This window comes from Canis lupus, chromosome 7 (assembly GCF_048164855.1).
Source record: "Canis lupus baileyi chromosome 7, mCanLup2.hap1, whole genome shotgun sequence".
NCBI lineage: Eukaryota > Metazoa > Chordata > Mammalia > Carnivora > Canidae > Canis > Canis lupus.
This window is the reverse complement of record NC_132844.1, coordinates 772714-798900: the sequence shown is the minus strand read 5'-3', so window position 1 is coordinate 798900 and position 26187 is coordinate 772714. Positions and strand designations below refer to the sequence as shown.

The following is a 26187-nucleotide window of genomic DNA, read 5'->3' as shown; positions in this document are numbered from 1 at the left end:
ACCACCCCCCATCCAATACTGCCCAATGCCGCCATAACATGAGATGACTTTGCGTCGTTTAGAGGAACTTATCAAACAGAAGGGAAATTTTTCTTGGGACGCCCGGGTGGCCCAGCGGTGGGGTGTCCGCCTGCCTTCAGGGCATGATCCCGGGATCCTGGGCTCGACTCCTGCATCGGGACTTATCTTGAGAACATGAAGACTCCTAACTCTGGGAAACGAACTAGGGGGGGTGGAAGGGGAGGAGGGCGGGGGTGGGGGTGACTGGGTGACGGGCACTGAGGGGGGCACTTGACGGGATGAGCACTGGGTGTTATTCTGTATGTTGGCAAATTGAACACCAATAAAAAATAAATTTATTATTAAAAAAATAATAAAATAAGAAAAAAAAAAGGACTTATCTTGACCCTCCTACCCTGAACATTCCAGAAATATAAAAGTCAGACACCGAACACACAAGCTTGTGAATGTGATCAACCCCAACAGAGAATTATGGCTTTTGCCGTGAGAGCCAGTCTAAGGCGTGTATCAGGTCAACGGACATTAATGCGATAATAAGAGGAGGCTGCGACAACCTGCTTTGCACTGATGACCCCCCTCTCTAGAGTCACGCGGTTGATCCTCATCATTTCAGATTTTGGGTAAAAACATTTATCTTTGCAGGCATCATCGTTAAAAGTGTAGACAAAGAGAGGACGCGTAGGCTGGAGGGAAGACAGGCCGTGTGAGGAGTGGAGGGCTGGGGGAGGACTTACGGGCCATCAAAACTGGCTCCCGCTGGCGAGACAACTGGAAGGAAGCGGGGAAAGGAAGCGAAAAGAGAGACATTAAAATATAATCATCACCTTCTAACAAGAGCAAGGCGTTCGTGCGCCATCGTGCCCACCCTCAGGCTGCCAACTTCACAGCAACTCGAGCACTTGGGACGCGCCAAGGGGCATCCGCGTGATGCACGATGCTGAAGGCCCCGAGGTTTAAGACAACAAGGATTCGTTTTTCACTCGACCGCGTGTCCACCAAAGCTCACGCGGGGCTTGGTCCGCGTCTGCCCCTGAGTCTAGCGGGGCTTGGCCGCCCCATGCTGCCGCGACCGCTGGGGCAGGAGTGCAACGGAGCACGGCACAGGCCGCTCCCCGACCACCGCAAACGAGTCGCTCGCTGGCTCGAGCCCGAATGCAAAGGGAGCAGGAAGCGCCATCCCGCCTGTCCCCAGGAGGCAGAAGCCTGGAACGCGCCAGCGACCACCCACGGACTCCACACCAGGGACACGCACGTCCGCAGACTCCTGCTTATCTCGCTGAAGTCACGGCAGGCCCGGAAGCGTTCCAGGGGCTGTGAAGTGGACTCACGGGAAAAGGGAAATGCGTGTTTGCCACAACGACAGGAATAAGTCAATACAGTAATGGAACAAGAATTAAGAAAACCCTCAAACGGACCCCCCCACACACACACACACACACAAGTTAGAGATGAAGGTACAGACTATTCAACGACCAAAGCTACCACCGCGAAGGATCCACACGGAAAAGGCAGTGGATGCTACTTACAACACGCGGCACAGTTCTACGTGGATGAAAGGCCTGATGTAAAAGGCAAACTTTCAGACTTGCTGAGGTGCCAAACTAGAGAGGGTTTCTGAGATAAAAGGGAAGGGGGGGGGGGACATAAAAACCTGAGAGAAAAAGACCAAAAATATTTCTTACACCATAATCTCAAATCTCTGCAACAGCAAGATTACCGTGAAATAAAATTAAAATACAAGCCACCGACCTGGAGAAAATATTTGCAAAGTAGGTGGCCAAGAATAGGCATAGTGTTCAGATTACTCGGAGACCTTTAATCTATTTAAAAAAGAGAGACGGGGGGGATCCCTGGGTGGCTCAGTGGTTTAGCACCACCTTCGGCCCAGGGTGTGATCCTGGGGCCCCGGGATCGAGTCCCACGTCGGGCTCCCTGCATGGAGCCTGCTTCTCCCTCTGCCTGTGCCTCTGCCTCTCTCTGTCTATCATAAATAAATAAATAAATCTTAAAAGAAAACTACCCTCTCTCAAAAATATTTTTATAATTAATTAATTAATTAAGTAATTAAAAATAAATAAAAAAGAGAAACGGGGCACCTGGGTGGCTCGGTTAGGCGCCCGACTTGTGATTTCGACTCGGGTCACGGTCTAGGGTCTTGGGCTCTGCGCTCAGGGGCAAGGCTGTGCTTGGGACCCTATCCCTCTCTCTCTCTTTACTCCTCCTCCACCCTGGAGCTCACGCTCTCTCTTGCTCTCTAAAAATAAACAAATCTTTAAAAAGAAAAGATAGAATTTTTTTTTTTAAAGAAACAACACGGCCGAAAAATTGGCCTAGCATGTAAGTGTAAAATGAAAGACGAATAACTAATGAAATAAGAAGCACAGTATCTGCACCAGCATTATTATCTATACCAGTAAATATTAAAACCATGAAATTTCACACTTCAGGCTAGACAAATTTTAAGACGTTCACATTCAAATATTAGGGAAAATGTGAAACAAGAGCCTTTGTACAAAAGTAGAGGCAGCCTCACATGGCACAGCTATTTCAGAGAGCGATTTGGCAACATCTAATAAGGCTGCATATGTGTCTGCCATTCAATTTCACTTCTAGATTATAGACCATATGTGTTCAAGAGCGTTCACTGAAGAACTCTAGCAACGGAAAACTGGAAACTATCTAAATGCCAACTAAATGTAAGGGAAGAGATAAACTTCGTGATAGATGTAGATCGAATACTACACAGCAGTTAAGACGGATAAATTGAGGGACAGAAGGGAGCTGAACAACGATGCGCACGATTATAAAGCCATTGACGTGAAGTTCAAGTGAACACATAAAAAATACTATATATTTTTACGGGTAGTCGCACGCTTACTGAAAGCCTATAGATAACAGCTAATGACATTCTTTTGCTCCATTTCCAGAAGTGGCAAAATTTCTTTGCACAAATATTTCAAGCGCGTTAGCAACCTGGATCAAATATACTGATCGGGCCCATGCGTTTTCTTGATTCCGAGGGTATTGATTGTGCATCAACATTAAAAAGTGCTCAAAATGTGAATATTTAAGCCTTTACAAGAATTACAATTCATCTAGCAGATCAAACTCTTAGAAGTATGAATATACCTCATACACCTCATCATTCTCAACAATAAACTCCATTCTGTGTTTCATATACATACATTTGTATTTTGTATAATCCAGGCCGTAAATGACTATTTTCTCTGCCCAATATACGTACAAGCAGGCAGTTTTTGTAAATTAAAGATGCGGTGATTCTACTACATTTGTAGACAGGAACTCTATGGCAATCTGTTTTTAAGTCCTTATTTGTCTCACCAATTTTAGATTCTTGGACAACAGTTTCCTGCACTCACTTTTACAAGGGGAATCGCACCAGTACCGACTCGGCCGTAACAATGAAATGGATATAGATACCTGGCTGGATGCATCAGCTCACTTAATACCTGGAATGTCACCTGGCCGAGCTAGCACCAGGAAGTGAATATAAATGCATCTTGGTTTCTGCAAGTCGAGGCATTCCATGCCACCTTTCAGACTCCAGGATGAGGCAACCGCTGGAGGTCGGAGCACGTGCCGCACGGTGGGAGCATGAGCCCCGGAGAGGCCACCCGGAGAGCGACAGTCCCTTCCAGCCTCTGCTCGCACCAGAGGGTTCCAGGCCCGCGGCCCGCCGAGGCCTCTCTCCACGCTCTCCGTGGGCTCTGCTCCTTGCGGGCACCAACAGCGGGGGCCGGGAAGCGAGCCCGCGGCGGGTCCACGGAGAGTCTTACCGACCGGTGCCCCTGAGGGTGCGGCCCCTGGACCAGAAGCACTGGCGCCACGTGCAGACGTGTTGGAAAAGGACGTTTTCAGCCACTCCCCACACCTACCGAGCCCGAGACTGTGCGCCGGTGCCCAACAACCTGGGTCGCAAGGAGCCCCCAGGTGCATCTGACGCACAGTAAAACTTGAGAACTACTGAGTTATAAAAATAGTAAAACATGATAAATAAATAAAAATTTATATGAGACAGCTGAGAATAATAAGTTAGAGTCTGGTGCTTACATGTGAAAATTATCCAATAAAATGACGCTACACTCACACACACACATTTTAATTGACCTTTTTTTGAAAAAGATTTTATTTATTTATTCATGAGAGAGGCAGAGACACGGGCAGAGGGAGAAGCAGGCTCCCTGCAGGGAGCCCGACGTGGGACTCGATCCCGGGACCCCAGGGTCAGGCCCTGGGCCGAAGGCAGGTGCTCCACCACTGAGCCCCCGGGTGCCCCATTTTAACTGATCTTTGATGAAACTAATCTTTATTGCTATGAAAGAGATACTTGCCATGAAAGAGATCTTGATGAAGAATAATCAAAAAGGAGAGCAGACCCATAATAACCTAGGAGGAGGAAATGCTTCAAATAGATAAAAATGGAGCAAAAAAAAAAGCATAATGTCTGGTTTTGGACAAAAGGAGTATGTGATTGAAGTCTAAGGTTTATTTTGCAAACATTTATCCGGCGTCTACTGTGTGTAAATTCTGTAGCTCTGACGCAGAAAGATCTGCAGGATGTAGAACTGAGTGAAAAAGAGTCAACTGCAGGGTCGTCAAAACATTAGTTCCATTTACATTTTTAAAACCAACAAACCAAAATGCCTATTTGCTTACTTCTCTGGAGACTGAGTGAGAGACACAAAAGCAGTGGCCAAAACACTTTTCACTCTGCGCTCCTCCCCACGGTGGGGTATCTATAGGAAGATGCAGTTTTATGTTACTTTGCAATTTACTTAAATCTAAGGAAATTCATCAGAAATATGGCATAAAGGGGCCCCCCGGGGGCTCAGCCGTGGAGCATCTGCCTTCGGCCCAGGGCGTGACCCCGGGGTCCTGAGATCGAATCCTGCATTGGGCTCCCTGCATGGAGCCTGCTTCTCCCTCTTCCTGTGTCTCTGCCTCTCTCTGCCTCTCTCTCTCTCTCATGAATAAATTTTTTAAAAAAAAGAAAGAAAGAAAGAAAAATGATGGACATACAGTGCTTGACGCCGGCTGCGTTCGTGCTCAGTAAATGGCACCTGTTTTCAGAAAGCTCGCTTAAGGGAAAGGGCATATATTTGGTGTTAGACACGGAAGGTTTGAGGCCATAGGAAATGCGCACACGTCGTGGATGTGACCCCCCCTTCCCTGGACGGGGTCGTATTGAAACTTCCCTCCTCCCGAGTGACTTTTCGGTTCTGCCCGCGCTGTGCGGCCTGGGACATGCTGCCACCAGGTGGCGGCAGGCGCTTTCACTAATTGTAAAGGCTAAGGCTGTAAGGTGGTAACTGGAGCTTCCTCGGGGGACAAAAGGGACCACATCAGTCCCTAAAAAGAACCAGGCTGTATGCATCGTTGCTGAACATCAACATCAGCATCTCAGTAATACAGGGACCAAAGCTCAGGGAAATCGGTGTAAAGAGACGCGGGGGGTTGTAAAGCCGCCCCCAGAGGATGCCCGCGTCTCCCCCACTGCGAGGGCCGGGGCGGGCGGGGGGCGCTGCCTGGGGCGCAGGGCGAGGGCAGGGCGAGGGCACCTGCCATGGGGGGGCGGGGGGCTCCGGGCGTGACCCGGGTCCGGCTCCAGCCCGCATCGGCCTCCCGGAGCCCGCCTCTCCCCTGCGCACCCCTGCCTCTGGGTCTCTCACCGACCCACACGGACCATCTCTAACCGCCCCCCGCCCCCTGCTTCTCCTCCTCCTGCTCCTCCTCCCCCTCCTCCTCCTGCTCCTGCTCCTCCTCCTCTTCCTTCTTCACCTCCTGCCTCTGCTCCTCCTCCTTATTATCATCATCATCATCATTCTGCATCCACCTGCGGCTACACAAAGCCTCACTGCACACACCCTCCACACGCCGTCCGGGGCACCTAAAGCACTACCTGTTGATGACCGGACATGTAGTACCTGGCCATGGGCACATCTGCACTGGGCTAGGGCGACTGTCGCCCTGCATGAAGCCAGTGCCCCGAGCAAGCCTGGACCCGCCAGCCTGAGCGTGCCAGGTGAGACACCTTACCTGCCGGGCCGCCCAGCTGCGACGCGGATTGGCAGGTTGTGGGCCCGACAGCAGGTACCAAGGTGAGCGCGGCCTTCTCCCGGAGAGCACAGCTGCCTGGGGCCTGGAAGACCGGGAAGGACGCTCACTTCGCTGTCCTCCCAAACACACGCGTCAGGGCCACACATGCATGAAGACCGTGTGATAAAGCGACAGTGTGGCCTCGGCATCTCAGGTGTGACTTGCCGTCACAAAGAAACCAGGGAGCTCCTTGGTAAAGCTTGGTTGGCATTGGCGGTCACCTGTCGAGTCATCATAAAAGGGGAACTTCAAAGGAGCCTCTCTCGAGAGGACATCAGATGACCCTCCTGGGTCCCCAGCCACTGGGCAGCTGTGGCCTCTGTGCCGCTGGCGACATGGTTATAACCCCGACCCCAGGGCCAGTGTCTAGAAATGCAGAGCTTCCCATCCCTCACAAAAGCTTGGTGAAGAGCCCGGCACAGCTCAGACGGGGAATCGACCTCAGGGTGCTGCTCTGGGCTCACCCTGCCTTGTATTTGTGGAAAAGGAAATGGAAGCTACTACTGATTTCTCTTCTAAAATCAAAAACGGGGGCACCTGGCTCTTGATCTCAGGGCTGTGAGTTCAAGCCCCAGAGTGGGCCTGGACCCTACTTAAAATACATAAATAAATGAAAATAGAACCCAAAGTGTGAGCATATATGATGGCATTTCCAGTCATCAAGCCAGAGATACTAGCGTAGATTTTAATCTGTCTGCTTTGTTTTTGTACATTTGTGAAAATGTTTGTCCTAGAAACGAGAGAAATACAGATCAGAGTTGGAAACATTAGTCATTGAGGAGTTTCCATCTTTGTCACTTCCAAAGAAAGTAAATGCAATTAATTCCATAACGTTTGGGAATATGCCTTACTTCACAAAACACTACACGTGTTCACTCCAGTTCTTTATCTGAATACGCCTTTGGGTACTATTATGACTTTTTAATAGTTATAGGGAGGACTGATTTCAGAGGTGACAGCCCCACTAAGTTCCTACCAAACAAACAAACAAACAAACAAACAAAAAAACCCCACAATAGTTATCTCCTCTTATGAATCATTTCCTTTCTCACTTCCAAAAAAGGAAAATGAGAGAAACTTGTTAATTCACTTAGTTTTAAAGAATTTTAATTCCTGGTGCCATGAGTGATATCATCTCATCCCACTTTATTTAAAGCATTGAGTATTCTTGAAAGATCTACAAAATACGGGGCACGTGGCCGGCTCAGTTGGTAGAGCATGTGACTCTTGATCACCGGGCAGTGAGTTCAAGCCCCAGGCTGGGCATAGAGTTTACTTTGAAAATTTTTAAAAATAAAGATCTACAAATCAACTTGTTCTTTGGGAATGTTCACAGAATAAACAAGACCAAGTGTTGAGTCTAGCAGGAGTAGTCCGTGTGTATACCCTCTTCAAGGTGGGCTAACAATGTGATACTGTAAGTCATCATTGACTTTCATTAAATCCTTTATCCCAAATAAGACAGGACACACCTTGAAGGTACCTTAACCTTCCTATTACCTTACAAGGTCACATCGATGTAGTTTTCGACTGGCTTCATTAGCTAAAATGTATCAGTAGCATTCATTTCCTACTAACTATATGGAACACGATGAAGAGACCTAAGAGCAGAAGAAGGGCATATTTCTTTCCCTTCGAGAATTTTAGAGTATCAAGGGAGGAATAAGAGATCATTTTAACTGAATAATAAGTAAAAAAAAAAAAAGTGACAAAAACAAAATAAGTATCTAATTGCCAAGGGAACTGCAATCCGGGAAATAAACACCCAACAGTGCGTCAACAACGGGAGGGATCTTAAAGACCAGACACTTGGAGTAAGGATTTGGAAGAGATGAGAAATCCAAAGAAATGCAGGACAGGTGAAGAATCAGCGGCCCGCCTGTGAGCGGGCTGGTTTGGGGGGCAGTGGCGGGGGAAGAGCGTCGATGAAAGGAAGAAGAAACAAAACCAGCTCTTTGATGCTCACAGAACCCCATGTGGGAGCCACGAGCTCCACGGCACAAGTAGATCGTTGGCAAATATTCAAAGACTACATTAGGACCATGATGAGATGTCCCGTGTAAGATTTAACACAGTAAAGACTTTTGAGGTCTGGGCACACCTGCAAAAATGACAGGGCAATTTGACTTGTCTTTTAAAACTCATTTAGTGAACAAACTTAAGAGGCGGACGCGTGGAAGGCAAGAGCGATGAAGAGTTACTCTGTGGGAGGAGCACAGCGGGGGTGATCAGAATTTTAGAACTAGAAAGAAATGTTTATGGGGGTTCATGGGTGAACCTTTTAAGCTTATTGTAAATGTGTTTTAATGAGTACACATCCTCCGGGAAGAGAGTCCAGCGTTTCATTAAACTCTCGCCGACGCCCGGGACAGAACCACCCATCTCCACGTTGGCGCAAGAGCTGAGGAAGCTGTAAGCACAGGCTGCGGCCGTAAGATCCCTTCACTCGTTCATTCGTCGTTCAGCAGGTATTCGCTGAGCGCGTGCTGCGCGTCAGGCACGGTTCCGGGGGTAGCAGTGCAGCAGCGGGGGGACCATACAAAGAGCCCTGGCTGTACGGGGCTCCCAAGCTCCCACGCTAATGGGAAAGACAGGCGACAAATAAAATAATTGAATAATTACACAGACTGTGCAAAGGTGGTAAGTGCCAAGGAGAAAAAAAAAAAAATGAAGCCAAGGAAACAGGAGAGAGAGTAGCGGGGGTGGAAGGGGAGGAGGGCGGGGGGTGGGGGTGACTGGGTGACGGGCACTGAGGGAGGCACTCGACGGGATGAGCACGGGGTGTTATTCTGTATGTTGGCAAATTGAACACCAATAAAAAATTTATTTTTTTTAAAAAAGAAATAATAGTTCTGTTTATAAAGGAGTAGTTGAGGTAGGATTTCTTTAAAATCCACATAAACCTCAAAATGTTTGAATGAAATTGTCATTCACGTTTGGCAAACATATAAGAAAAAACAAAATCTCCGTTGTCTTGACCCACGCGCGGCACAGAGAGCCACGCGTACCTGCGGACGTGGCTGTGGCCGTGCTGGGGGGCGGCGTGCGCGCGTGCCCGTGGGTGCCCACGTTACCATCACACGCAGGCACTAGTGTCGCCGACTTTTCAGGGGTTTACGTGAAGCAGGTGTCCCGAGGCAGACAGGAGGGCGACAAAGGCCACAAAGGTCAGATGGGCCCGTACATTCTTTTTCTTTTCTTTTTCATAATTTGACCCTGGGGCACTTGTGGGGCCCAGGGCATGACCCCGGGGTCCTGGGATCGAGTCCGGCATCGGGCTCACTGCAGGGAGCCTGCTTCTCCCTCTGCCTGGGTCTCTATCTCGTGTATGTCTCATGAATAAATAAAATATTTAAAAAATAATAATCTGATCCTGGCACCCAGCTACCACCACTAATCAATCATCAATAGCGCCGGTATTAATGACCAAGTGCCTCTAAGCCATGGCAGTGGCGCCACCGACTCTGCAGGGCAGGGGCTGAGCGGGGTGGGGAGAGCAGGCTCCGGTGGTGAGGAGGCCAGGGCCGCGGGGACCCCTGGTGCTTCAGGGCCAACACCCTGACACCAGCCCCCCGCTTGCTTCTGCCCATCGTCGGAGGGGAGGGCTGCACGGGGACTGCAGTGTCACCGGGGGAGGCCGGGCACCTGCTGGCACACAGTGACACCCTCCACCCGCTGCTCCGGGCCTCGGACACACGCCCGGGGGTGCTCGGAGGCCCGGGAGGGGGTACACAGGCCACCAGCGGTGAGGACAGAGCCCGGGGGGGTGGTACACAGGCCGCCAGCAGTGAGGACGGGGTCAGGAGGGGTACACGGGCCTCCAGCAGTGAGGATGGAGCCCGGGAGGTGGTACATGGGCCACCAACAGTGAGGACGGAGCTGGGAGGCAGTACGTGGGCTGCCAGCAGAGAGGATGGAGCCCGGGAAGGGGTACATGGGCCGCCAGCAGTGATGACAGAGCCCAGGAGGGGGGCACACGGGCCTCCAGCAGTGAGGACGGGGCCAGGAGGGGGGCACACAGGCCGCCATGAGGTGCGGCTCCAGGTCCCACAGGCTCCCCCCAAGTGGCCCCAAGAACCTGAGGCTGGGACTCGGGGCTGAGCCCTGAGAAGCACAGCTGTTCCCTGCAGGCAAAGGCAAAGGCCACCCCCACCCAACCCCCGCTCTCCGGTCTCTTGCCCCACCTGGAGCCCCCCCCTTATTTTCACGCCAACCTCACCATGATAAATTCCTCCAAAACTCTGCGTAAAATTTGTGGGGAGCAAAGTACCATCCAGTGTAGAAAACAAGCTCAAAGACGCAGTGTCTGGTGCCCAGAGGGGCTTTCCCACCCCCCTGGCTCCGTCCACAGCGCGGGCTCCCTGCAGGTGGCCCGGGCCCCTGCCCCCTTCCCTCCCTCCGGCTCAGGCTTTCCATCCACCTGGTTTCACGTGCAAACCAAGGCAGTTCTTTACCCCCCGCCCCCCACCCAGCATTCCAGGCCTACTTCCACCTTCTCCAACGCACGCCAAATTGCTTCGCTCCATCAAGGCCCGTCCACTCCAGGTCTTGATTCTCAACAGCACAAAGAACCAGAGCTTGGAAAATAGACTTTTAGGGGGCCCCGGATGGCTCAGCAGTGGAGCATCTGCCTTTGGCCCAAGGCGGGACCCCGGGGTCCCGGGATCGAGTCCCGCGTCGGGCTCCCTGCATGGAGCCTGCTTCTCCCTCTGCCTGGGTCTCTGCCTCTGTGTGTCTCAGGAATAAATACTAAAAAGCTTTTTTCTTAAAAAAAAAAAAAAAAAAAGAAGAGACAACAGACTTTTCTTAGCATGTTAAGCCCTTAGGCAGAGCACCGCCCCCACCAGTCTCCGCAGCAGGGGGTGGCGAGAGGCTCACGCGTGCTCTTGTCAAGCAAGTCCACGACTGAGGATAAAGGAGAAGGCGCGGTTTGTTGGGTTTCTTTCCCAGTTACACTGATGTTTTCAGGAACGCGGTTATATTAAAATCATGAATTTCTTGACCTAGGTTAGGGTATCTGCTCTCTCAGTGTCTCCCGAGGAGGATAAGCCCTAATGACACACAGAGTAAATAATCATTTGTAAACAACACGTGAAGTCTTTAGTGTGCAAGTTTGTGTTCAGAAACCCTGAAGCCCGCCCGCCCCCGGGGCCGCCTCCTCTTAGCAACCTGCCGGTTAATAAGGTCTCGTCCACGACTTCAGGGATACAAAGGATCATGCAGGCGCGAACTCGCCCGCTGCCCTCTTCGTCCGGGATGAAGGGAAGAAAGAACTGGGTGAAGCACAGAGAGTGGGGTCAGCCCTGACTTGTCAAGCTGCGGCCCGGAGCAGACGCTCAGGAGACCCTCGATCTGAAAGGGGAGCACGCCCTACAGCCTCGGAATGGGGACCCCAAGTAAGACTGAGAAGCAGGTTTCCTAAGACTGAGGGAGGGAGGACGAGGCCTCACACGCCGGAGCTTCCCTGCCCTTCGCTCCTCAAACTTCGGGTCATCAGCAGAGCGGGTAAGACGAAGCCCCGGTCCCCCTCCTTCACGCCCCTGGCCTTGGGTTTCTCCTTTTGGTATTATCCGACCCCCTCCCGCCTCCCCTCGACGCTCCTAAGCCCCAATGCTTTCTGCTCATTACTGCAATTCGTGGGAGATCGCGGGGCCCCCAGAGCAGGTGCCCCAAGGGCCCCTCTTTGTGGGGTTAGAAAGCGAGCTGAGGGAAGAGAGTAAGGGGTGCCCGTGTGCGGGCGGATGTGCCAGGCCGTCCACGGGACCTCTCAACACTCGTGCCCGACGTGCAGGGGACGTGCGGCCGCGTCCTCTCGTCATCGTCCCCCTCACACAGTGGGGCAGAAGTATAAAGGACCCGGGGCAGAAAGAGGAGCTCCAGGCTGCAAACAGGGTAAGTAGGCATCAAAATAGTTTCACCCAAATTCATAGAAAACGACCCTATGATGTGACTGTAATAAAAAAAAAAAATAGGATTGGGGGGGGGACACCCCATTCACTGTGAGTGGATAAGCTGCCTCTTACGGTATCTCCCAGATGGAAGATTGAACAGAGTCAACCACGGGTTTGCACTAGTGTGACAAGGCCTACATTTTCATTTCACATTTTTATTTTTTCAATATTTTATTTATTTATTTGACACACAGAGAGAGAACAAGCAGGGGTAGCAGCAGAGGGAGAGGGAGAAGCAGACTCCCCACTGAGCAGGGAGCCTGATGCGGGGCTTGATCCCAGGACCTGGGGTCATGACCTGCGCTGAAGGCAGACGCTTAACTGACTGAGCCACCCAGGCATCCCTCATTTCTCATTTTTATTTTTTCCCCCCTCATTTCTCATTTTTATTTTTCCCCTCATTTCTCATTTTTAAATCTTTCTTCAACTTCACTGATTTTCCAGAAAAAAAAGGATAATCATGAGAAGATTTACCCTTTATCCTCCTTAACATTTTGCCTGAAAAAAAATTACGTACAATACAGAGGATGGATCACTTTCAATACGTGGTAAGAGCCAAATTTGCTTCTAAAAATGTTCCCAGGGACTCCCGGGTGGCTCAGGGGTTGAGTGTCCATCTTCCACTCAGGGCATGACCTCGGGGTCCCGGGATCGAGCCCCACATCGGGCTCCTGCATGGAGCCTGCTTCTCCCTCTACCTGGATCTCTGCCTCTCTATGTCTCTCATGAATAAATCTTTAAAAATAAAAATGTTCCCACAGAATAACATAAGAATATATTTTTATGAAGTTAAACACTAATCTGTTATTTAGAGGTGGGCTTGGTTGCATAAGGATCAAAATTCAAAAATGGAAAGCAAATTAAGATTCAAATAAATATTTAAATAAGTAAAAAAATTCCACAATTATAGATGGATGATATTGCAAATAATGAATTATGAAGCTTAAGATTTTTTCTGAACTGTCAAAAACAATGTGACCAAACATTTCAAAAGTTCAAATTATCATTTACTCTTTCTATAGAAAATGGTATTACAAAATCTTGTCATATCAAGAGTCAGTCAAAGAAAATGACTCAAAAATATAGGGGAAAAACTAAATAGGAGGCCGTTCATTCATATTTCACTATGGTTATGTTTATTATTTGTCAGCATCTACAAATAATTTGTATTGATTTCTTCTTCTCTTCTAAATATTCCCTTTCTTACCAAGTTCTGTTCACATAGTTTCATTCTCATTTTCTCAGACAGAACCTTCCCCTCTGTACCATATTAGCTGTAGGCCCGTGAAACCAAGATCCATCCATGTTTGGAAATACTTTCTTAGACAAGAAATCTCAACGACAAGACACAATTTTCCCATCTCTTTGAGTTTCCATACGTGCATTCCTAATAGACATTTTTAGACTTTCCACTCATATTCCTAAGTGGAGAGAACAGTATAATGACCCACTTTTATTCAACACCCAACTTCAGTAATTATCAACATTTTTCTGATCTTATGTCTTAACTACATATTTAATTGATCTTCATTCACATGGTTTCCAAATCCTAGTTGGAAAATTGGAGTAAAAAAAAGGACTGGTTTCATGTTCATCTTTTAATATGATATTTTATGCCCAGTTAACTTTAAAATCAGATTCTCATTCTTCAGAAACTAAAAGGACAATTTTTTAATGTTTCAAATGCCAAGAAACATTGCATCTAAAAGGAAAAACACACACAAAAATAAATAAATAAATAAAAGGAAAAACACTACAATAAACATTTATTGAAGTCTAGGATAAGCTATAGGGATAATAAAAAAAAAGACAATATGCTTGCTTATAGGTTTACATTATGAGTGGAAAAACACACATGTAGACCAGTATAAAAAGAAAACTTTTATAAAAGTCAAAAAATATAAGCTATCTAACCATACCATACATCATTTTGATGTCAGAAAATTGAAGAAATATATTTTAAAAGAAATGTATTGTGAGGAAATGTTTCATAATTGACATGTATGTGATCAATATGTCAATGGTGCAGACAAAATTTCACATATAATGACTGATAAGGCAGAGATAATGAAAAAAAGACGTATTCAGTGTAATTGCCTGAAAAATATAACTATAATTCCATCTCCACATTAAAGTGCTATTTTTAGGAGTTTGGTTTGACAAGGATTTTCTGCCTCATGATTTCTCTATGCACCTCAGTCTTCACACCCTTCGTATGTAATTGATTGAGATTAAATTTACAATAGTCATTTAATTTTTTTAATTCCCTTGATAACAAAAATAAGATTGCAAAATTTGTTCAACATAGGTTTTCTAAGTATACACTAATGCAAATCTCCCTATTGCTTTTTCGAAACCATATCAGATATTTCCTTTAAATGGACCAAAAAAAAAAAAAAAACAGAAGAACAAATTGAACCTAAAAGACATAGAAGAAAAGAAACAATATATATTTTAAAAAAAAAAAAAAAAAAGGCAGTGGAAATTGGTCAAAGAAAAAATAGAAAAAATCCACAAGGACAAAAACTGATTTTTTGAAAAAAATTAATAAGAGGTATAAGCCTCTAGCAACAGTATTCAAGGAAAAAAATCAAAAATTATCAGTATCTGCAGTTAAAGAGGAGACCATCATAGATTCCCAGATATTAAAATAACAATAAAAGAATATTGTTAACAACTACATGCCAATAATTTTGACAACTTGGATGAAATAAACATGTCCCTTGATAAACACATCTTACACAAACTACCACAAGGAGAAACAGAAAATCTTAATAACCTTAAAGAATGTTTGTTGAGGAAATTGTATTCAGGGGCGCCCAGGTGGCTCAGTGGTTGAGCATCTGCCTTCGCCTGCTTCTCCCTCTGCCTGTGTCTCTGCCTCTCTCTGTATCTCTCATGAATAAATAAATAAAATCTTTTTTAAAAATTGTATTCATAATTTAAAACCTTCCAACAAAGAAAACCCCATGTCTCTAGTGCTTCACAGGTGAATTCTACTAAAATTTAAGGAAGAAATAATATCAATCTTATATCCAGGCTGTCTCAGAAAATTCAAGAAAAAAAATATATATATATATATTCCAATTTATTTTATGAGGCCAGAATTACCCTGATATCAAAATCAAAGACATTTCAAAAAAATCACAGATAAATATCTCTTATGAACACAGTTGCAAAAATCCTTAAAATACAATTAGCAAATCAAATCCAAGAATCTATAAAATAAAAAATACGTTGCAGCCAAATGGGGTTTGTTCCAGGAAGAAGTTGATTTATATTTAAAAATCAATGTAACTGACCACGTTAATAGACTAAAAATTAAAACTGCAGAGTCCAATCAATAGACTCAAAATAGTTTTGAAAAATTCAACATCTATTCTTGATTAAAAGCGAAAACACTTAGCAATATTACAATAGAAAAAAGTCTCCTCAATCTGAAAAAGGGCAACAATGAAAAAACCTTCACCTAAAAAAAAAAAAAAAAAAAAAAAAAAAAAAAAAAAAAACACCTTCACCTAATGTCAGGCTTAAAAGCAAAATAAAAACAGAACAAATACTAGGAGCAGTTATAGCTTAAAGGAGACGAGGTTTGCACTTAGATCCCAGGCTATTATCTACTAAAGTAACTACAAAAACCAGAAAGCCAGTAATTCTCAGAAGAATGTGAGAGAATCTGGGGTAGCTACAACAATGTCCTGCACGCAACCAGAATTAAGCAGTATTGCAAAGAAGCAGGGACGTATGACCCATACCCAGGGAATCAATGCAGTCAATAGAAAGTAACTCCAAGTAGGCCCAGAAGTTGGATTTTTAAAATGGGCAAAAGACCTAAGCAAACACTTCACCAGAGGAAACAGGACTGGCCAGTGTCCACAGGAATGGGTGCTGCTTATCATTAGTCATTACGGAAATGCAAATTAAAATAAGACCATTATCAGAGAGGGAGATAAACCATAAGAGTCTCTTAACTCTAGGAAACAAACAGGGTTGCTGGCGGGGGGTGGGGGACGGGGCAACCGCGGGATGGGCGGGAAGGAGGGCCCGGGATGTAACAGCACTGGGCCCTACAAGCAACCGATGAATCACTGACCTCTACTTCTGAAACCAATGATGCACTATGTGCTAACTAACTGACTTCAAATTAAACTAAATAATAAAAGCCACAGCGAGATAGATCATCCCTGGAAGAAGGGCTAAAGCGAAAAAGACTGAGAGTATCAGGCCCCGGCGAGCTCTGAGGCTTCTCACGTGTGTTGTTGCAGGAGTGTAAAGCGGCACGAGCCCTTTGTGGCCGTGTTCGTACAGTTCACACACACTAGCCCTCTGGCACAGCAGTTCCACCCTGGGGCATTCGCTTAAGAAAGACGAAGACACACGTCCACAAATAGACCAGCACAAAGATACTTTGATGGCAGCTTGACTCGTGATGGGCAAAAGCGGGAAACAGCCCAAATGTCTATCAAGGGGATGAGAGAATAAGCTCAGACTCGGCACTGAAGGCCAAACAGGGACACAGCAGCACGGCTGGGTCCCGAAACCACCGCGACGGGCACAAGCGTCAGACTCCGAGAAGCGGCTGTGGGATGGCGTTTAGAAGAAGCGCCTCCGTGGCACAATTATGGCCCATCCGGGGGCGGGGGACGGGGGTGTCCGGAAAGGACCACGGGGAAATCTCCGAGGCCGTGCGACGTGCTCCACCTTAATCGTGTTCTTCACCAGGATGTAAGCGTGAGATCTGTGCATTTTACTGTACGCAAACTGAGCCTCCTAAAATTAATTTTTTGAAAAACTATATACAATGTGGCTTTTAAAAACCCCACTATTTCCTCGGTTAGACTTGGAAGTGCCTAGGTTGGTTTTGCAAAAGAAGATTCAGTTGGAAGGTCTGACCTCAGAAACCTCCCTCTCATAAAGTTTGCGCCTGTGCTGCGATGGGCCCCCGAGAAGGCCCCCCCACTCCCTCCTTACTAGCCGCCTCGTTTGAATACAACTGTCTGGTTCCTGCTTCCTGAGGGTGCTACTGTCCCTTAGGGGTGGGTGCAGAAATGTGAGTCACTTGAGGATATTAGTATCTACTTCCTTGGTAAGATATTTGCCTCTTTATTTTTTTTAAAGATTTATTTATGTATTTATTCATGAGAGACCCCGAGAGAGAGGCAGAGACCCCGGCAGAGGGAGAAGCAGGCTCCATGCAGGGAGCCCGACGCGGGACTCGATCCCGGGACCCCGGGGTCACACCCTGGGCCAATGCCCAACCCCCGAGCCACCCAGGTGTCCAGATATTTCCATCTTTAAAAAAGATCTTCTGGAGAGAGGCCTTTAACTGGAAGGATGGCAAGAAGTTTTAGGCTCCGTGAACAGGAGACGTTGGGATTAGCGGAGCCCTGCAACACCTGTCAAATGACCCCACACAGACTGCCAGCGCCTCTTCTTCCTTCTGCGGGTATAGACTGGCACCGTTTTCAGCGGACCAGCTAAGGCTCAAAGGCTGGAGCAAAGAAAGTAAATATCTAATCTGCAATATGTTATGCAAACTTATGCTCCTGATGACGAGTTTCTTGAGAGAGGAAATATGAAGCCTGGAAGATAAAAGTGTGTTGTTTTGTGTTTTATTAGAGAAAAATGACTATCGACTTCACCTTAAAAATCTGTATACAGAACCTCTGCTGTATTTAACTCCGAAAAGTTATTTTAAATTTCAGGGTGGTTCTTTTTTAGGATTTTATTTACTTTAGAGAGGAAAAAAAGAGAGCACGAGCAGAGGGAAGCAGCAGAGGGAGAGGAAGAGAGAGAATGTCGCGCAGACTTCTTGCTGGGCGCAGAGCCCGACACGGCGCTCCGTCTCGTGACCCTGAGATCGTGACCTGGGCCAAAATCAAGAATCAGACGTTTACCCGACGGAGCCACTCAGGTGCCCCTAAATTTCATTTCTAAAAAGAAACTCCTGTCACCACTTGTCAAGTCACCATGAACTTAGTCTCAGAGTAGCAAACCCTTTCTAGAAATAATAAAGTTTGAAGCCACCACCTTGTAATTCTGACCTCTATTTATTTTTAATTTTGACCCTTTAGAAGACTAGGCTAATTAGAAGACCCAAATACCCAAAGTATATGGTTATAGCTCTCTTAGTTATTGTCTATTTCTCAACAATATCCCTACCTCTTACTCACCTTTTGTGGGTTATAATCCTTTGTTAATCGTATGAGTCAGCCACCATTGGTTCCGTGATCCAGGAGGGTAAACAGTCTTAGGTGAGCAAGCCACAGCTCTGTTTGTACTTGAATTCAAGGCATGCCATTTATTCACCACAAACGAATGTTTTCACATGTTGCATGACCTCCGGCCTCAGTTTCCTCCTTGACATTTCTATAGGATGCCCCTCATTCTGGGAATCTGCCAATGACTCTATAAGGACACAGAACGGGAGTCCTCTGTTTCCATGCTCTACCTTCTTTCATGACAGTTCCTACAGAAGAGGCACTTTGTGGTTCTTTATAACAGGGCCATCAGAGATACTTTTTAAAGATCCCGGCTCTCTCTGCTATGGCTAATTCATCCATGTGTTCATTTACATAGTTTTAAACTTTGGACCTAAGACTATTGATTTCAGTTGAGAAGAGAGCAGCAAGCAATTTTCTAAGTAAAAGGCACTGTTGTTAAAAAAAAAAAAAAAATGAGCAAATCTTCAGGGTCTAGAACTAGGCAAAGAGATCCAAACTTCTCACCAAAAGTATGATTCATAAAAGGAAAGCATGATAAATTGAACATTGGCGCAATTAAAAACCTGTGATCTGTGAAAGATCCTATTAAGAGGGTAAAAAAACAATCCACAGACTGAGAGAGAAAAAATGTAAAGTATCTGGAAACCACATATATAGGACTGTGTCTAGAATAAATAAAGAACTCTCCAGACTTGACAGTACAAAAACAAATCCATTGCACCCTTGGACACTCATCCCAGAGAAATGAAAACTTATGTTGAGAAAAAAACCTGTGTAATAACGTTCACAGAAGATTTATTTGTAATAACCAAAAACAGGGAAACAACTCAGATGCCCTTCGATGGGTAAATGGCTAAACAGTTGTGTACTCCACACCATGGAATACTATTCTATGCGATAACTAAATAGCGTAGCAATACAAAGGAACATACTGATACACACACAACCTGTATGAATTGCCAGGGAATTATAATGAGTGGGGGGGAAAGCCAGTCTCAAAATGTCTGATTCCATTTATATAACAGTCTTGAAAAACAATGAAAGAAATGGAGATCAGTAGTTGTCAGAGGTCAGGGCCAGGACTGGAGGGTCAGGGTGGTGGGGTGGTAAGAAGGAGGGTGGTGGTGGTTGATTGTAAGAGTTAGAAGTAAAAAGAGAGAATCTCGTGGTGATTCAACTACCTGTATCTTGACTATCAATATCCTGGTTCTGATATTGCAGTCTAGTGTTAAAAGATGTTATCATTAGGTAAAAGGGGGTAAAGGGCATACCAAGTCTTTCTATATTATTTCTATCAAAATGCGTGTGACTCTACCATTACCTCATAATTAAAAGTTTGATTTTTAAAAGGGCACTAATGTCTACAAATCACTCACTCTTCTAAAATTCAGGGTGGGGATCCCTGGATGGCGCAGAGGTTTGGCGCCTGCCTTTGGCCCAGGGCGCGATCCTGGAGACCTGGGATCGAATCCCACATCGGGCTCCCGGTGCATGGAGCCTGCTTCTCCCTCTGCCTGTGTCTCTGCCTCTCTCTCTCTCTCTCTCTGTGTGACTATCATAAAAAAAAAAAAAAAAAAAAATTAAAAATTTAAAAAAAATAAATAAATAAAAAAATAAAATTCAGGGTGGAATCAGTTCTCCCACTTGATTATGTTTCAATGTGCTTGCTTGTCTGAGAAATAAAAGAGCTAGAGAAGAAATCAGGTTTATTTTATCTATGCTGCAGGCGTTAATGGTTGTAGCAATTACAAATTACCATGGCACCAGATGTCAAAATGTCAATTGTGACATATTTAAAACTAATCAAATTATTAGTTGTAACCGAGTTCCTACTAAACGCAAGGACAGAATTTGAATAGCAAGCAAAAATAACATATATTGGCAAAGTAAAAAAAAGAAAAAAAAAAAAACCAGAGAGGAGAGATATATCCACTTCCAGAAAGACAGCAGAGAAAAAGTCACAGGGCACCAACCCCTGTGCCCCAGTTTTCCAGTAAAGGGTTTGGGATTCAATGAGCTGATGAACAAGACATACTGATTATAAGAAAACTCCAAGTGACTAAAGAAGAAATAAGCCTAGAGTAATTCTTGAATCATAGTGCCCAGAAATTTGTTGTTACTGTTTTTAAATAGTCCTATATCCATGGCCAAAGCATAATGGGAACAATTAGAAGGGCCAACGTAGATCAAACATCAGCAACTAAAAGAATGTGACAGGTAGGTAGGTAGGTAGGTAGGTAGACAGACAGACAGACAGACAGATAGGGTAGACTGACTATTAGATTTGTTTTTATTGAAGAAAAAGTATCGGGAATGTGACTCAAATGTCCTTCAAGAAGCTAAGTTCTTTGGGATTCAAGCTAGAGAGAGTTGGCTATTCTTCCCACAACAGTAATCAGGAAAGAAAAGGGGTTTTTTGTGTGTTTTTTTAAATAAGGTCTTATTTATTTATTCATGAGAGACACAGAGAGAGGCAGAGACATAGGCAGAGGGAGAAGCAGACTCCACGTGGGGAGCCCGATGTGGGACTCGATCCCAGGACCCCGGGGTCACCCCGAAGGCAGACACTCAATCACTGAGCCCCCCAGGTGTCCCAGAAAAGGTTTTGAGAAGCCAGAAGATGAGTTATTAGGTAATTGTCACAAATGATTTACCAGAAGCAAGGAAATTCTGCATAAAAGTGAATGACGATGCCATGACTTGGGACCCGGAGAAATAGCGAAAAATGTGTCAACATGGGGCAAAAAGTAGGGTATGGAGTAGGAGACAGATGATGAGGAGTTCATAATAAATGGCAGGAAGTCCTGCACACTGGCCATGGCGTTTGCATTCTGCAGGATGATGTGCTCCCCACAGGGATGGAATCGGGCCTTGAAGAGTTAGTTAACCATGGACCATCCAAACTGTTAAAGGTGTTGAAGGTAATTACCAAGTACTTCGCATGGTGATTGCAAGGACCAAAAAGAACATTATTTAAATCATCGAGCGGTGTTTAAACACACTCAGTCTTTAAGACGAAAAAATATCCTTCCGTAATACTAGCAGAGTGAAAAACAAAAAGTCACAAATAAAGACCCTCAACAGAAAAGAGACAGGGACGTATAATCTTTACCATGTCAAATAGGATGATAGATAATAATACTTAAATATTATATAAGCAAATGACTATTATATTATGACTGTAAGCGGCCTAAATGGCCGATCAAGTCATAAAATTTAAGACTGATTAAAAAAAAAACAAATCTAACTGCCTGTTTATTATTTGAGGAACCAAAGGCAGAAAGATACAGAAATGAAAACAGTAAAATGTTAGATAAAAACTTATCAATTTATTTTAATCCATGAAATAAATAACATTAATTAGAAAAGACAATAAAAGGTCATTATAATTAAGAAGTCATAATTAAGCATTAAAATGTTAATATATAAAAATAGGATAAATCAGAATAACATAAAGAAAGAATATTGAAATATTTAAATAGAATAATTAAAATATTTAAAATTAGAAGGGAAAATGGGAGATTAATCTTAATCTTTTGGGGGCATCTGGATGACTCAGCAGTTTAGCGCCACCTTCAGCCCAGGGCGTGATCCTGGGGTCCCAGGATCAAGTCCCACGTCAGGTTCCCTGCATGGAGCCTGTTTCTCCCTCGGCCTGTGTCTCTGCCTCTCTCTCTCTGTCTCTGTGTGTCTCTCGTGAATAAATAAATAAAATAAAATCTTTTTTTTTAAATATTAAGATTAGAGATATTAGGAGAAAACTTCAGGATGGAGCTAGAATTTTGAAGGTTTTTAAAATGCTAATGTACAGAAGTGGGGCAGGATTGTTAAAAACACTGGCCACAAGGGCTGTCGAGAAATAGGATCCGGGCTCAGGGGAGGAGCCAGCCAGCACGGAGGAGGAAGAGTGAAAGTCATGATGATATTCATACAAGTGTGTGTCAAAGGCAGGAACTGTGCAACATTATATCCCGAGAAGATGGTCAACTAAGGAACAGAGCCATTCCAGCCACAAGTCACTTGAACGAAAATGAATGACAGGCGTGATGAATGAACAGAATCCGCAGGCAGCCCACCTGAGCAGGTCGGCCGTCCCAGGGTGGCCAGGCTTACCACACCAAAAGAGGCAGCATTTCCTGGGACCCTTGAGGGATCATTCGCTCTTCCATCCGCCCTTCCCCAACTTGGCCCTTAAGAGAAACTCTCTGAGAGGGGCTGTGCCTTGGAGCACCTGGCTCTCTGTACTACACTAGGCAGGGAGAACCAACCCGATACCACACACACCTGGATTAGACCTTCTTAGGGAGGGCGTGTGGCTCACAAATAAACACAGATCACGGGGGATCCCTGGGTGGCGCAGCGGTTTGGCGCCTGCCTTTGGCCCAGGGCGCGATCCTGGAGACCCGGGATCGAATCCCACATCAGGCTCCCGGTGCATGGAGCCTGCTTCTCCCTCTGCCTATGTCTCTGCCTCTCTCTCTCTCTCTCTGTGTGACTATCATAAATAAATAAAAAAAAAAAAATTAAAAAAAAACACAGATCACGGTAGGCTGCTAAGAAATCCAATAAATCTAAGAGGAGGAATTTACACACTACTTTTTGAGATGGTCAGAAATTAAGACCTGGAATTAATAAATTAAACTAAAAAAAAAAAAACAACAACGAAAATTTAAAATAACTGGAAAATAAAGTTTCCTAAGAAAAGTCACAATAAAGAGGACATTAAGAATATAATGGCAGAGTATTTGTACTCCGAGGAGAACCATGCCAAACAGAAGAATCCTCAGAGAGTGAAAGGGATGACTAACATATCTAGATTTGCATTCCAGCCCTTAGACTTGCTACTTCTCAGCTTGTCTACAAATTGAAGATAATGGTGCCTCCCTTATACAGTTGTTCTGGAGAATTAATGGATGATTAATGTAAATAACTCATACACTGCCTCGTTCTTCTCTACTGCAATAAAACTACTGGGTGCTTTCTCAGATCCATAAAAGCAATACTCAGAGGTAAACTCATGACTTAGGAGAATTCTTCTTAAGGGAAAGAGAAAATTAAAACAAACAAACAATTGTACTAGGCATTGGTCATGACTATACATGTACTACCTAAATAGGTGCTCAATAAATATTTATAAAATAAAGAAATAGTGAACTTAAAACCTTAACTATGATAATATCACTTTAATTAGTGCTCCAAAAAATGAAATACCTAGGTATTAATCTAACAAAATATGTATAAGACCTACATGAAGAAAACTACAAAACTCTGAGGAATGAAATCAAAGAAGAAGTAAATAAGTGGAGAAATATTCCATGTTCGTGGAAAGACCTGCCACTGTCAAGATGTCAGTTCTTCCCAACTTCATCTATAGATGCAACGTGATCCCAATTAGAGTCACAGAAAATTGGTTTTTCGATAGCAGCCACTGCATTCTAAAGTTCATGTAGAGAGGCAAAAGAGTGGGAGGAGCTAACACAATAGTGGAGAAGAACAAAGTTGTGGGCCTGACACGACCCAACCTCAAGGCTGACTACAGAGCTATGGTGTAGTATTGGACAAAGTACAGACAAATAGATCAATGGAACAGAAATAAACCCTCACGAATAAAAGAAAGTCAAGTCACCTTTGGCAAAGGAGCAAAACAGTCCAATGAAGCAAAGATAGTTTTTTCAACAAGTCGTCCTGGAACAACCTGACATTCACATTCACAAAAATGAATATACACACAGACCTTCTACCATTTGCAAAAATAACTCAAAACTGATCAGACTTAAGTGTAAAACACAAAATTGTAAGACTCCTAGAAGATAACATAGGGGGGAAACTCTATATGACTTTGGGTATGGTGATGACTTTTTAGATGTAATGCCAAATACGTGATCCACGGAAAAAGCAAGAACTGGGGGCAGCTCGGGTGGCTCAGCAGTTTGGCGCTGCCTTCAGCCCAGGGCCTGATCCTGGAGACCCGGGATCGAGTCCCACGTCGGGCTCCTGGCATGGAGCCTGCTTCTCCCTCTGCCTGTGTCTCTGCCTCTCTCTCTCTCTCTCTCTCTCTCTCTGTCTGTCTTTCATGAATAAATAAATAAAATATTTAAAACTTTATCAAAAAAAAGAAGAACTGATAAACTGAACTTCATTAAAACAAAAAATTTCCCTGTGAAAGACAACCAAGTCAAGAGAATAAGAAGATAAACCACAGATTGCGAGAGAACATTTGCACAGGAAACATATGCTAAAGGACTGTTATCTAAAATATATATATATATGAAAAAAAACTCTTGAAACTTAAAAAATAAGAAAACAAACAATTGAAAAGTGGTCCCAAGACCTTAACAGACACCTCACCAAAGATTGTGTACAGATGGCAAATAAGCATATGAAAAGAATTCTTCCTATCAAATGTCACCAGGGAAAAGCAATTTAAGTTACGAGAAGCCACGACACACCTATTAGAATGGCCCAAACGCTGCAGCCACTTTGGGAAACAGCTTGGCAGTGTCTTACAAAACTAAACTACTCTTATTATACAGTCCAGCAACCACACAATTTGGGATTGAAAACATAAGCTTTCCACACAAAAACCTGCCTATGAATGTTTATGGCAGCTTTGTTCATAACGGTCAAAACTTGTAAGCAACCAAGATATCCTTCAGGAGTCGGATAAACAGTGGTAAATCCAGACAATGGAATATTACTCAGCACTAAAAAAGAAATAAGAGAAGAAAGAAGAAAGAAAGAAAGAAAGAAGAAAAGAAAAGAAAGAAAAGAAAAGAAGAAAAGAAAAGAAAAGAAAGAAAAGAAAAGAAAAGAAAAGAAAAGAAAAGAAAAGAAAAGAAAAGAAAAGAAAAGAAAAGAAGGAAAGATGCTATTAACCTGTAAAAAGAATTGGGGAAAACTTAAATGCATATTACTTTGTGAAACAAGCCAGTTTGAGAAGGCATGATGCTCTATGGTTCCAATTCTATGACATTCTGGAAAAGGAAAAATACAGAGACAATAAAATGATCAGTGGTTGACGGGGCAGGGAGGTGGGGAGAGGGATAAATGGGCAAAGAACAGAGGATTATTAGGACGATGAGAACACTCTACATACCATAGTGATGAGTACGTGTCATTCTACACTTATCCATGCCCATAGCGTGTGCAACACAAGAAGCAAACATTAATGTGAACTATGGACTTTGAGTGATTATGATGTCGATAGAGGTTCATCAGTTCTAACGAATGTACCACTCTGGTGGGGAATATTATCGGGTCGATGACAGAGGAGACTATGCTATGGGTATCTCTGTACCTACCCCTTAATTTTGCTATGAAGCTAAAACTACTCTAAAAAAATGAAGTCTTAATAACAATAACAAAGTCTCAATAACAATAACTCATTAAATAATCAAACCTTAACATTGCAGGGTCTCGTAGCACCTAATCCACTGGATCACGATTCTCTCTTCATCCACTCATTACGCATTGACTGAGTGTGGCCTTCGGGATACGGTAGTGGGTAAGACAGACCAGAGCCCCTGTCTTTAAGCCATTTGTATTCCAGTGCAAGGGCAAACAGTAAGCAAAATAAAGAACCAAACTGTAGACTATGATCTTAGAAGGTGATGAGAAATTTTTAGAAGGTAAAGGCGGGAAAGAGAAATAGGTCGTGCGAGACGCGTGGGGTCACCACTTCAGACAGGAGCGTCAGAGAAGGCCCCCCAGAGCTGGTGACCTCTGAGCAGAGAACGGAAGGCAGGAAGCAGGCCCCACAGGCATCCCGTGGAACAATAATCCAGGCAGAGGGGAAAGAAAGTGCAAGGTTCCCGAGGCAGGCACGTGCCCACCGCGCCCCGAAACACGGAAGAGGCTAGTGTCGCTGAGGCGGT

General features: G+C 44.8%; 1 protein-coding gene across 1 annotated transcript in view; it reads right to left on the bottom strand.

Moving 5' to 3' along the window:
* Positions 1 to 26187, bottom strand: part of FRK (fyn related Src family tyrosine kinase) — a 96426-nt gene that overhangs the window by 46783 nt on the left and 23456 nt on the right. The window lies entirely within an intron of this gene.